The 13,531-nt window shown below is 42.5% G+C and overlaps 1 protein-coding gene across 1 annotated transcript in view; it reads right to left on the reverse strand.

Annotated features, from left to right (window-relative positions):
* Window positions 1-13,531, reverse strand: part of GPC6 (glypican 6) — a 912,081-nt gene that overhangs the window by 745,539 nt on the left and 153,011 nt on the right. The window lies entirely within an intron of this gene.

The raw sequence follows: 13,531 nt of genomic DNA on the forward strand, positions 1-13,531 counted from the left end.
CAACTAGTTACACCAAGATTTAATTCAACATTTAGAAGATTGAGGACATGGCAAGCTGTATAGAGCAATATGAAGTATTAAACGTGCACATGTTATCTGTCCCTCCCCTCATTCATTCAGCCAGCTTTCTCAGTGTGCATTGTTAACACAAAAATATGTGCACATGCATGTAAAACAACATAGAATATCATTGGTAAAACATACTTGTCTATAGGTCAGTGATGAAAAGGGTGCTCCATCTGTAGCATGGTTTGGTAGGCTTTTCAATTAGGGGGCATTTACCTCATTCAACATGCTACCCATAACCAACACGTGCTTGGGAACTCCAGCAGTCTTTCCAAAGTAATGGTCACTGTTGTACATGATTTGGTAACTAGAGGATATGAAAAGTATATGCCAGATAGAAGAAAATCCTAGTTCCAACCAAAACCCTAGTTCCAAAAACTTTGGAGGGACAACAAGAGGGTCACCATGGAAACCATCTTAAACCTGTTTCCTTGATGCCTTTCCATTTCAATTTTGCCACATTTTTGCATGTCCCTAAGTTAAGGACATAAAATCTCATCTTGAAAAGGCAATCATCTGGTCTCTAACTATTTTCTCAAATGTGCAGATGGAGATACGGAGGCCTCAGCAGTTACTGGTCCAAACGGTATGAAGAATTCACTGGTCATTGAATGCTCATTTTGGTCAGTGCACTGTAGAAAAGGCACCCATGTATCCAAAAAGCCATTATTCTATTATAAGCTTTCACTATTTGGACTTGACCAGTTAATTCCCCCTCCCCCTTAAAGGCTATATATCCTGCACTGCATGGATCCAATATGAAATTGTTGGGGCACTAGGAGTCTTCCAGTTGTGTGCAACACATAATTTAGTTGGGTCACCAAGCATGTGATCAACAACTAAAAACACAGTTTGAGCATTAGACTTCGTTGCTTCTGATATTATGCTGCCAGAATGGAAATGAGTATTTACTTCTTTAAGAGCATGATCCTTTATAAGTCTATGCAGAAGTAAGCCCATTGAGATGAATAGAATTACTCCTAGGTAAGTGAGGACACTGGCATTTTCAGCCAGGGAATTTAGGGCCACTGGGGGGCTGTACCCTCTGCTCCCCAGGAATAAGATCTAGTCAAAGGAGAGACCAACTTCACCCATCCATCAGCCAGAGAAGGAGCAATTCCTTGGAGTTCCCCATCTCTGCCAGAAAACACACTCAGCTTCACAACTGCCTGGCAACCCTGGGACTGCTGGAAAAATGGGGAAAGAAATCTTGGCCCCATCCACTGGCCAAATAACTCCCAATCACTATTCAAGCAAGAACACCAGCAAGGAAAGATCAACCCGGACTGGAGTACATTTAAATGCCTGCTTGCAGCTCACCACCTTTTAGTTCACCGTTCTTGAAAAACAGATCTCATTCTTCATCCTTTCCCCTCCCCTCATGTGTCTTGTCATTTTAGTTTGTAAGTCTGATGGCAGGGCCTGTCCCTTCTTCTAACTGATGTAAGACAATAATTGTCTGAAAAGCAGGATACAAATACAACAAGCAAACTAATAAATATACAGTGAAACATTGCATAACTTCTCAGCTGTCAAAGCCTGCCATGTGTTTCCCTTTGTGTGGTAATTTGTAAAATTATCTAGTTCTGTAAAATATAGTTTCTAAAACTAATGATCTTTGCAGTGAGTTTGTTTCTAAAAACAACCCATCAAAGGCTATCTTCCTCTGCTCTCTGGACACTTTAGAATCCTACAGAAGAGAAAATGGAGACATAATACAAAGTACTTCCATATCTAATATCAAAAGTAACCCATCTAATATCATGAGGGAAATTACACAAGATACTGTGCTTGCTTCAACAGGCAAGAACACACTAACTACACAGGATCCTTAGGGGCAGATCCTCCAATTGATGCAAATGGAATTAGGCTGAATTGCACCAGCTGTCAATAAGGCACTGTTTACCTACCAATCACTTCATTTATCTCTCGTCAGAATTAGACAACCAAATCCAAAACCTAACTAATTTCAGAACATCATGTCGTTTCGGTGAAATCTGATTGTGCTAATGGCTGGGAAAAGAATACAGATGGTGGTAATTTATGTTATTAGTTCAAATACACAGTAATTTAATTGAGTATAAATGTTGCTAACAGCAAACAGTTTCAAAACATTGAAACCAAGAGAAACAGACCTCGTTAATGCACTTAGAGGCCCTTCTGCCCATGGAAGCCTTTAGAAGGAAGCAGCAGTTTCTAATGTTGGAGAGATGTCCACAGGTGGGATTGCTTTTTAACGCACTGTGAAGAACTGCAGGCATGATATTTTCTCCTGCGTATGCTGTTCGAAGCACACATAGGCTGGGAAAGTGACGGGATCTACTTCTCATATTAGTTAATAGCTGAGTGTCTGCCTGTGCATGAACTTGGCCATGGGCTACAGGAAACAGGAAGAGAAAAGGTCTCCACTGACGTCTATGGGGATGCTATGGTAAAAGAACATACCATGCCTTAAAGCAGCCTTCCCCAATGTGGTGTCTTCAGATGTTTTGGACTGTAACATCCATTAATCCCACCCGCATGGCCAATAACCAGGGATGGTAGAAGTTGTATTTCAAAACATCTGGAGGGCACCAGTCTGGGGAAGACTGCCCTAAATCAAAGACAACAGGGATGATGTTCTAAAGCAGACAAATTAAAGCATGGTTAGTTGAATGCAACATCATGAAAGTAGATCTCTGCTCGCACAATGGGATGTCCCCTGGCTTACCTCCTCCTGCAGTCGCCCAATGTCCCTACAAATGTGCTGCAGGGGACCTCCAACACTCCAGTACAGATTTGGGGGACACAGAGAGGCTGCATGGGGGAAATTGTTCCACTAACAGTTTTGGTTCTGCCATTGGATGCCCAGGACTGAATCCAATCCAGTACCAGAGCCAAATGGCATTCACCTGAGACTTTTTGCAGATCGGTATTTTGTTTGATTAAACTGCAGAACTAAGGGTGATGTACTACAGTTATACTTTAAATAGGGAGCTTGATCTTTTAAAGTCTGGCTTCCCCTCCCCTCACAGGACTTTTGGCAGATATCAGCAAATCAAATCCCTTGCCCCTCTTTCAGTCTCAAAGTGGGTTCTCTGGCTTTCTTTTACACAACTCCACATTCATGTTGTTTAGGTGACCAAGATTTCACTCATGCTTCCTCTTCTGGGGATGGGAACAACTTAGTTATAAAATTCTGCAAAGAGAATTAATGACACCAAAAGGCAGCAAGCAGCCAAACAACACTGTTGTTCCCAGCTTCTACTGTAAAACAAGCAGCACAGAGGTGGGCAACATATGACCCACAGGACATATGCTGGAGGTTTCCGCAGCCACCACAGTCCCACTGCCACAAAATGGCCCCTTTTCCCCACCACCATGCTGCCAAACTAGCAGAATTGGTTTCCCCAGACTTTAGTCTTGAAGAGGATGAGATATATGGTACAAGAATGTGGTGAGCATGGTGCTTCTGGAGTCCCATGACTCGTCTTTATTGCTCACATGACTGACAATGTTATTGCCATGCATACAACACCACTGCAGTTGTACATTCTTAAGTCAGTCCTTTAGCAGGCTCAGTGGTCTGCTTCTTAGTTTGTCCCTTTGATATATGTACATTAACATATTGAAGAGCAATGTGTTATGAATTATTGGTGGCATGTAGTGCAATCCAAATCATCTTCAGTCATTGGTAAGTTCCACTGCATTAAGAGGGATTGCTCTCAGCTATGATTGCAGCCTAGGCACCTCCCTGATTTTGAAACTGGTCCACTAATTCAATGTATTTATGATAAAGCCCAAGAGAGCTGCACATTGATGGGCCAATATTAACTCTCGTGTGTGATTTCCTGGCAATAACAGATGTGTATACATTATATACCAGCCGTGTTTACCTCGTCCTGTTGCCTTTGGCAGGATTAATTTCTTTTTTCCCCCCATTTGAATTTGTAGCAGAAGTTTTTTTTTATCCTGTATCCTCATCTATGGGGCTCATAATTAAAACTTTTATATGCTTGTACATGAAAGCTATAGCAAGGAGCAGTTGTTCATTTTATTTTCCAGGATGTTATGTGCCACCCTGTTCATACCTTCCACCCTTCAATAAAATGGGGGCTTTAACATTCATTAAAGCTTTCACTTTGCCCATTTCCAGATTTAGCCAGTTCCATTCTGCTGCTTTCACTTAATTATGGATGCTAAAGCTTTTAGCAGCAGAGAATCAGATATGTTTGGTTATGAATGATTAAGTGTGCATGAGGTGTGGGTTTTTTTCTGGTGCATTAATTGCCTAGTATAAAAAAGAAACATGAGAAAGATGTCATGTCTGCCTGCCACATATTGCTGTTAAAGATGAGGAGCCTGTTAGAAAAAATGATGTGGCACCCTTAATTCAACACAAACATGGTTGAGTACATAGGGTTTCAAAACTAAGCTTTTGAGATGGAAGAACTCCAAGCTCTGGGCCTGGATGGACCAATCTGTCCATTTTGGTTTCTCCCACATTCAATTAAAAAAATGCTCAAGTTCTCTCCATCACAAATGTGAAGAAATTTGTAAATGTTGAGAATTTCTCATAAAAATTGATCTGAAACAAAAGTTTCACAATTCCCTACCCATGGCTGTGAAATAAAGGAAGGAAAATTTTCATTAGGGTGACCATATGAAAAGGAGGACAGGGCTCCTGTATCTTTAACAGTTGTAGAGAAAAGGGATTTTCAGCAGGTGTTGTTTGTATGCATACAGCATCAGGTGAAATTCCCTCTTCATTGCAATAGTTAAAGCTGCAGGTGCCCTCCTCTCTTTTGTATCTGGTCAAGAGGGCAGGACTCCTGCAGCTTTAACTGTTATGATGAAGACAGAATTTTACCAGGTGCTACATGCATTCAAATGACACTTGCTGAGATTCCCTTTTCTATACAACTTTAAAGATACAGGAGCCCTGTCCTCCTTTTTATATGGTCACCCTACTTTCATCCCATTGGGTAAACTGCCCCTATATGCTGTATATGAAAAAAGAAAGACATCTTCTACAGCCCATTGCTTCTAGTAATCCTGAAATACATTACAACTTGAAAAATACTCTGTCTTTGCTTGAATTGATAAATATAAGATAGCCAGAAACACAACAACTTAAGTAGTCAGGGCATACACTTTCCTACAATATCCAGGACCAGCATCAATGGTAAGCATGTTCAAGTACCTGATGATGATTCACATCCTAGCCGTGGGGCACTGACAAGAACCCTCTGACTTGGTCCTCTTCTTCGCCATTGCAATCTCCTTCTTCACCTGCCATTGCAGGTGGTGATGGTGAGAAAGGAAACAGTAGATGTCACTGCCTACGTGCTCCCTGGCTCTCTGATGGTCAAGCAAGCAAGCAGTAGCAGCAATTATGAGGAAGAAGAGCAATAGGAGTGGTGAGAAAGTAGACTAAATGAGGTTCATTGAGGATGACTTGGCCCAAGGGCCCTCAAGAACTTGGAGCTGGCACTGACAGTACCATTCATTGCCACACAGCAAAGTTCATTGTAATAAAGTTGCCGCTGCCAACAACATCAAAATAGCCACGTAAACTCCACCGAAGCTGATTTTCGAAGCAACCCCAAGGAGAAACCATTTATTTAAAATGTAAAACCAGCCACGGTTCCTTCATCCAAAATTCCCTGCATCTTCTTGAAAGCAAAGTTTCAGGACGATAAAGCAGTGGCATGATGAATACTGGAAAAGGTCGCTACTAATTAGTTGTGTACTCTTAATGCATTTCACAGAGAAACAGCTGGCAGATGACACACTGATTTCTTTCTAAAGGACATCACTGAAAGATGCTCCAGCTAGGGTCCTGCGAGCACCTACCTTAAGCAAGAGAAACAACAATTTGCTCCGGTCTGTTATGCTAAAAACTTCACAGACTTTTTCAAAGAACTTCATACCACAGACAGCAAGCACCTAATATGCTAAAGACCAGCTTTGCCTAGTAAATCTATCTAATGACAAGCTTAGAGAGAAAGGTAACCTTCTTACAAAACTTTAAACACCACTGGTAGTAAAATTAAATGGATTTTGCCGCCTATGCCTTGTCTATATTTTAAAAGGATAATTGCATTTTGCCCACCCATCTTCTTTTTTATTATGTCTATAGAACGCTTTGGCTTCAATCCAACATGCCACGCTCCATTGGTTTCAATGGGACTCACAAATGCATAACAGGGTGCAAGCTTTATGCCTTGGTGCGCAAAGAGATTTACAGTCGCTTCCTCACCTTCAAATCAGCCCGGTGAAGGAGGCAATTATTAAGCCAGTTTTACAGATGAGGAATGGGAGCTAAGAGAGACTCAACTGCTAAAGTCACCCACATCTCTGTAATTTGAATCCAGGTCCCTTAAATCGTTTGCCTCTGGCTTTTAACATAAGCATCTACACTCACTGAAAAGAGTAAGAGGCAGCCATGCTCTTGCCACTGTCCTGGGCAGGATCTACACTACTGGTTATAACGGTTTATAATGGTTTTGACAACTGTTCAGGCCCAGGACACATTACATATACAGTTTTCATACTGTTTTAAAAGTGTTATATCCTGCTTGGTGTAGATCGGCCCCTGGTTGGTAACTGTTTTTGGACCTCCCCCATCGCAAAATGGACTCCATCAACAGCCACCACACCTAGTTATTTGTAAAGTGATCGAATGAGTTTGTGTTTCTCTTACCCCCTTTTAACACTTTATTTATTTAGTTTCCTTAGTTCATTTATATCCTGGTTCCTTTCTCTGCCTGAATAAGAATGCTACCTACCAAATGAAACTACTCTGAGTTGTGTGCCTTGCAATAAAATGAATAGAGCGAAACCTACTGAAATTATTGGGATGCCTTACGAATTACACATGCACACACAGGATTTATTTCTTTGTTGCATGCCTTTGAGAGTTCCTATTTATTGGATTTCTATTTATTTTCCAGAAGGCTCATTTAACAAATGAAATATATTAACTGTCTATGACAGGGGGTATTTATTAATTAAGATGTCTATACTGTACCATCCTATCCCATCCCAAACAGGATTTTCAAGGTAGCTAAAAATCATTATATATAAAAGAGGGCTTTCTCTGTTGTGGCACCCCGACTGTGGAATGCCCTCCCCTTGGTGGCCCGATTGGCGCCAACATTGATTTCATTTCAACGCCAAGTAAAAACATGGCTTTTAAACAAAGCCTTTGATGGTTAAACTCACTGGCACATTGTTTTAATAGTTTTAACTGCTTTTACTGCTTTTAAATTATATATTGTTATAACTTGGATCATGGTATAATTTGTTTTTAACTGTGCATATTTATTGTTTTATACTGTATGTTTTTATCTATATGCCGCTCTGAGAACTTAATGATATAGGGTGGGATATAAATGTTTTAAATAAATAAATAAATAAATAAATAAATAAATAAATATTATCAATGATATGGTGATGCCAGCCTAACTTTCCCAAAGCCTCCCTCCTTTGGAACTAATTTTCAAAGAGACAGAGACAATAGCAACAACTGCATAGCCTTACAGTGTAAGGTATTTACCAGGACTCACAACCTGATGACAGTGCTTTTGTTATGGTCACAGCTTGAAAAATGACCTATAAACTAACATTGTTGGATAATTTGCCAGACAAATTTGCCAGAAGGATGCAGACAAGCTGGAATGTGTTCAGAGGAGGGCAACGAGGTCTATAGTGAAGGCTTTTAGCTCCAAAGCCTGATGAGCCCCACCCAGAGCTCAGCTGCAGTAATAAGAGCTCCCTGTTTACAGTGCTATTCCTGAGAAGTCATGTTCTCCTGTGGAGTCTTTCTCTGCAAGCCAGCGCTCCTCCTCACAGGGGCCCTGGTGGCCTCAGATGCAGAGTCCCCTCCTACTGACAGGGATGGACCTGCAACCATCACACCTGAGGGCCCAGGCTCCTGCTGGTCTGGGGGCAGTACCTGATCTGGGGTGCCTTGGCTCTCTGGGGACTCCAGCTTCTTCTCTAAGGAGAACTCCTCCCATGGGGGCATGACACAGCCTTCCCCAACCTGGTGTCCTCCAGATATTTTGGATTACGCTTCCCATTAGCCCCAGCCAGCATGGTAAAATAAGACATGTAGTCCAAAACATCTGGAGGGCACCAGATTGAGGAAGGCTGGGGTAGGTCATCAAGGTAAGGGGTGTAGGAAAGCCATCATGAATGAGTTTTCTATTTAAGACACTGCTGCTTACAGTGAAGAATACTGCTGTGTGGCAATGAGCCACAAATAATGTCTGCTATATTTAGAGCAGACAGTGGGCAGTGAAAAAGACACATTATGCATAGGGATGTGGCAAGAATGGATGTTAAGAACAAAATGACAAAAATAGAAGTTGAGTACTGATAACAGAGATTCTGTGTGGGTAATATATTTCTCTCTCTTTCCTGCGTTTTCTTTCTTTCTCTCTTTGTTCTGCTTTTGAAACCATATACACTTTCTCCTGAAATAAAAGATACTGGCCTGGAAAATAAAGGTCATGATTAAGATTTACAGTAGAGTTAAAATCTCAGCATTTTCTCTAGCGTGGAAGCAATTAACACCTCCAGTTTCAGCCAGCTAAAGTGAGGTGGAAGACAGCGGCTTGTCTGCATAGTTGGAAGAAAGGTCAACAACAAGACATGTTAGCCACACATTAATCTCACACACTTTCTGGTATGGAAAAATTGTGTACAAATCCATGGCCCAGCAACTTGATTTAGGAGCCATTTAACTCTCCAGAGAACTAAAGGGCTCTGTTTTGTTTGGCAAGATGCAATCACCAGTACTAAGAAATACATTAATGAAATACATCGTGGTGAGCACAACTTGCAAGTGATCCCCCCTAACTTAGTTGAATGCAACAAATCCACAAGTATGAAAGAATGGTAACTTCCAATACAGAAAACAGGAGTTTATTTCCTACAAAAATGATGGTTGTTACTAGAAATAATTCAACTGGCTGCATTTCTTTTAAATTTACATCAGCGTAACAGCACTTGTATTAATGAGCATTATAGTTTTATGAACAGGTTTCATATTTTTAGCTAGGATTGTATTTTGTAGTCCCTGGGGAAGGGGGACTTTTCCTAGGAGAATCTTGCAGAATTCATTATGTTCATGTTCTCATATCATGAGCAATTTCAGCAACAACAGGGATATATGGATAGAACCACTCAGCGTTAAGCTGAGAAGCAAGGCTCTGCTTACGCTTAGGTGTCTTGTACACTTGATACCATATGCACATTGGTGCTCTCAGGTATTGTAATCATAATAAACCTGCAATGGGTTTATTGTGCGGTGATGTAACTGATGCATGTGTTCATCTCATGATAAAACAGGGGTGCAGAATCTATTTTAGCTGGGGGCCCAGATTGGTTGATGTAATGGGTGTGGCCACACCTTCTTATGTCCACACCCACTGTCATAAGGGCGTTGACCCACCTATTGCCATAGGGACACAGATGGCTCTGGGAACTTGCTCTCTCCCCAGCACTGTCCAAATTCTGGGTTCATGCACTCCTTGTCTTCCTGATGGGGACAGCAAGAGACACATGAAGGGACTTGGCTGGCGTTGGAAGGAATAGAGTCAGGCACGTCCTCCATGCACCTCTCAACCCCTGTGGCAGTGAGAGGCTTGTGAAGGAAGACTCGGCCACTATTTCCTAACACACATCAGAGATAACAACTGGGATTCCAGGGGCAGCCTGTTCATATAGGTGAAATAGGCAGTCACCTAGGGTGTCAAGTTAAGTGAGGCGCCAAATAAGGGTGTGCGAATCCACTTGTGCCAAACCCGGGGGGTGCTTGCCCCATCGCCACTGCCATCTGTGAGTGCTCTTCTGAGGCTCAGCTTCGCCTGGTGAGCACTCGATAGCCATGCGCACCAAAATCTAGCACTTCCCCCTCCCTGCATCAAGGGCGGACACCTCTGACGCAACAGGGGGGAAGCTTCAATCAAGTGCACATCCCCCCTGCAGGCCAATGGTGGCCTTGCACTGGCATTCCTTCTCCCAAACACTGTGATTGGAGGAGAACATGGTCACGGACAATGCTGTTGCAATTCCTAATTGGTTAGCCACATGTGTCAATATCAATGATCAAAACTACCCCACCCCATCACCCCATGTTCCTTATTGGGAAGTTTTCAATTAGACACACTACACACATTAAATGGTCAAATAATTTTGGAGATGTTAGAAGCTCCGATTGGGCGCATCGCTGAGATTAATCAATGGGTTTAGAAGCAGCCAATCTCCACTCTGAAAGATCAAATCCTCCATGGAAGTTCACAGTTAACAGATTTTTCCAGTGTGGAGTGCATACCCCTATTAGCTATTACTTCATTCCAATTGATTTCAATGGGAACGAGGTGCAGCTAATTGAGCCTGGATTTGGGATTATATTTAGTGCATTTTTCTGTCTTGACCAGTGCCTTCCCAAGTTCAGGCCCTCCATATGTTTTGGACCACAACTCCCAGGATGCCTGACCATTGGTCTTGCTGGCAGGAGCTGAAGGGCTTTGAGAACACCAGGTTGGGAAGGCTAGCCTAGATGTATCTTAATAACTATATCCCTGCTATACTCTCTAATATTCTTGAAGCCCTCAAGGATGCAAGAGAAGTAAAAGAGCAGGAAAATGAGCAAAACAGTTCATTCAAGTACACTTTTAGACAGCATGAAGTAGGAAAAAAATAGAACATGACACAGTCCTTACTGTACAAAAGAGTCCTTGTGGCTCTAGGATATCAGCAGATATTTTTATCCATTTGCTCTTAAAAGCAAAACAAACATCCAGTTTGCCTTTTAAAGTGCAATCATTCTTAAGAGCAGGTGATTGCTCTAGTTATCAAGGTATGTCCATCAAGAAAGAACTCAGTCTCACAAGCTATAAAATTATAACCTGGGAATTAAATAGAACCACTTATTGTTTGGAGTATCGGGTGCTACTTTTATGTACCTTTGGAATCCCATAAATGGTCCAATAAGAAGGCATGGAAAAAGCAGACAGTACATGTAACTCTAGTTTTGCTTTGGTGTTCATGTAAGCAGTGTAATTCAGTGATTTCTTGCCTTAGTGAGGATCTACATAGTGAGCAGGAAAGAAGATAAGAACAGCCATGCTGGATCAGACCTAGAGTTCTTCTAGTACAGTACTAATTGCATACAGTGGACAATCAGCTGTTGACCACGGATGAACAAGCAGGACATGGTGCAACAGCACCCTCCACCCATGTTGCCCAGCAACTAGTGTACACAGGCTTACTGCCTCTAATACTGGGGATAGCACATAACCATCAAGACTAGTAGCTATTGATAGCCTTCACCTCCAGGAATTTTTCCAACCTCCTTTCAAAGCCATCCAAATTGGTGGCCATCACATCTTGTGGTAGTGAATTCCATAGTTCAACTATGCATTGTGTAAAGAAGTACTTCCTTTCATCTGTCCTGAATCTCCCACCAATCAACTTCATGGGATGACCCCAAGTTCTAGTATTATGGGAGAGGGAGAAAAATGTCTCCCTATCCACATTCTCCACACCATGCATAATTTTTTTACACTTCTATCATGTCTCCCCTTAGCCTCCTTTTTTCCAAGCTAAACAATCCCAGCGTTTGTAACCTTCTTTCATAGGGGAGTTGCTCCAGTCCCTAAATCACTTTAGTTGCCTTTTTCTGCACTTTTTCCAGCTCTACAATATCTTTTTGTGTGATCTCACCATAGATTTGTATAAAGACAGTATGATACTGGCAGTTTTATTCCTTTTCTTGTAATGCCTATCATGGAGTTTGCCTTCTTTACAGCAGCCTCATAATGGGTTGACATTGCCACTAAGCTGTCCGCCACAAGCCCAAATCTTCTTTCTTGGTTGGTAATTGCCAGCTCAGATTCCATCAGGGCCCGATTTACACCAAGCAGGATTTAAGACTTTGAAAACGGTTTGAAAACTGTATAGGGAGTGGGTCCTGGGCCCCAACCGTTGTCAATATCATTATAAACCATTTTAAAGCAGTAGTGTAGATCCTGCCCAAGTTATACTTGGTTGGGTTTTTTTTGTCCTAGCATGCATCACTTTACACTTGTTTAGGAAAGGAAAGGAAAGGAACCTCTCGTGCAAGCACTGAGTCATTACTGACTCTTGGAGGGACGCCAGCTATCTGCCATTTGGAGGCCCACTCTCCCAGCTTGAAGAGATCCCTTTGGAGCGCCTCACAATCCCTTTTTGTTTTAACCACCTCCAAGCTGACTATCCACCAGCTGATCTGAATCAGGCTGCATGGACGTGGGCCACCTGGCAGATTTTCTGCCTTTGCATGGCAGTGGTTCAGTAGTAGGGATGGGAGGATGGGAGGAGAACAATGGATTTCCCTGGAGCCCCTGGCTCAGCTTGCCTTTGTGTCCCAAGCAGCGGGCTGTTTCCTGAAATCCAGGAACTGATGAATATAAGAAAGCCATAAAGACTGATCTCTTCCGGCAGGCCTACCCAGATGCCTTTTTTTTAATGGTGTGCTACTTTTAATGATGCACTGGTTTTAAATGTTTGAATAAGTTTTATGTATCTTATGTTGGTTTTAATTGTGTTGTACCCTGCCTCGATCCAGAGGGAGAGGCGGGTAGGAGAGGCGGGTAACAAATAAATTATTATTATTATTATTATTATTATTATTATTATTATTATTATTATTATTATTATTATTATTATTATTATTATTTTCCTTCTCCCTGGCAGGACCCAGTCAGGGATAAGGAAACACTTGCACCCAAACACTAGGGCCCTTTCGATACCTCCCAGCCTTCCGGAAGGAAGAGGGGAGGGTCTTGGGATTTCCTGGTTCCGAGATCCTCCCCCTGGGTCCACATGCCCGCGACACATCCAGGACGGCGTGGGCACCATTATTATTTTTTTGAAGCAGCGGGGACGGTCCCGCAAGAGCAAAGCCCTGCTCCATCAGAAATGTGAGTTCAAAAAACAACCCCCCCCAAAAAAAACCCTCCCTGCCATCCCAGGGGTGGTGAAATTGCTGCCAGCCCCTCCCCTGATGGGCATGGAGCTGTGTGCCCATTTCTGGTCACTCGTGCCCAAGGCCGCAGGAAGAATCGGGTTTTCCCAGGGTTCCTTTATCCCTGGGAAAACCAGTGCCCATCCCCCTCTGCCCCGGAGAGTCCCTGTGCGTCTTTTGGATCCACAGAGATTGAGCCGTGACCAGGCCGGACTATCGGGCTGATGTATAAAATGGCCTAGCACTGCAATTGCCCAGCCCTGGTTGTTTTGCAGAAGTGTTTCCTTCTTCCTTGATGGAGAAAGAAACCCTTGTACTCAATGACCAGGGATGGGTAATACAGGCAGCACTGGCCATTTTGCCCAAGTGTCTCCAACTTTGTTTAGCTTCCTCTCTATGTCACACCATGGTTATCAAGCCTTTTGGATGACAAAAGTAAAACATTTACACTGCAAATTGACTACA

This window comes from Elgaria multicarinata, chromosome 5, assembly GCF_023053635.1.
Source record: "Elgaria multicarinata webbii isolate HBS135686 ecotype San Diego chromosome 5, rElgMul1.1.pri, whole genome shotgun sequence".
NCBI lineage: Eukaryota > Metazoa > Chordata > Lepidosauria > Squamata > Anguidae > Elgaria > Elgaria multicarinata.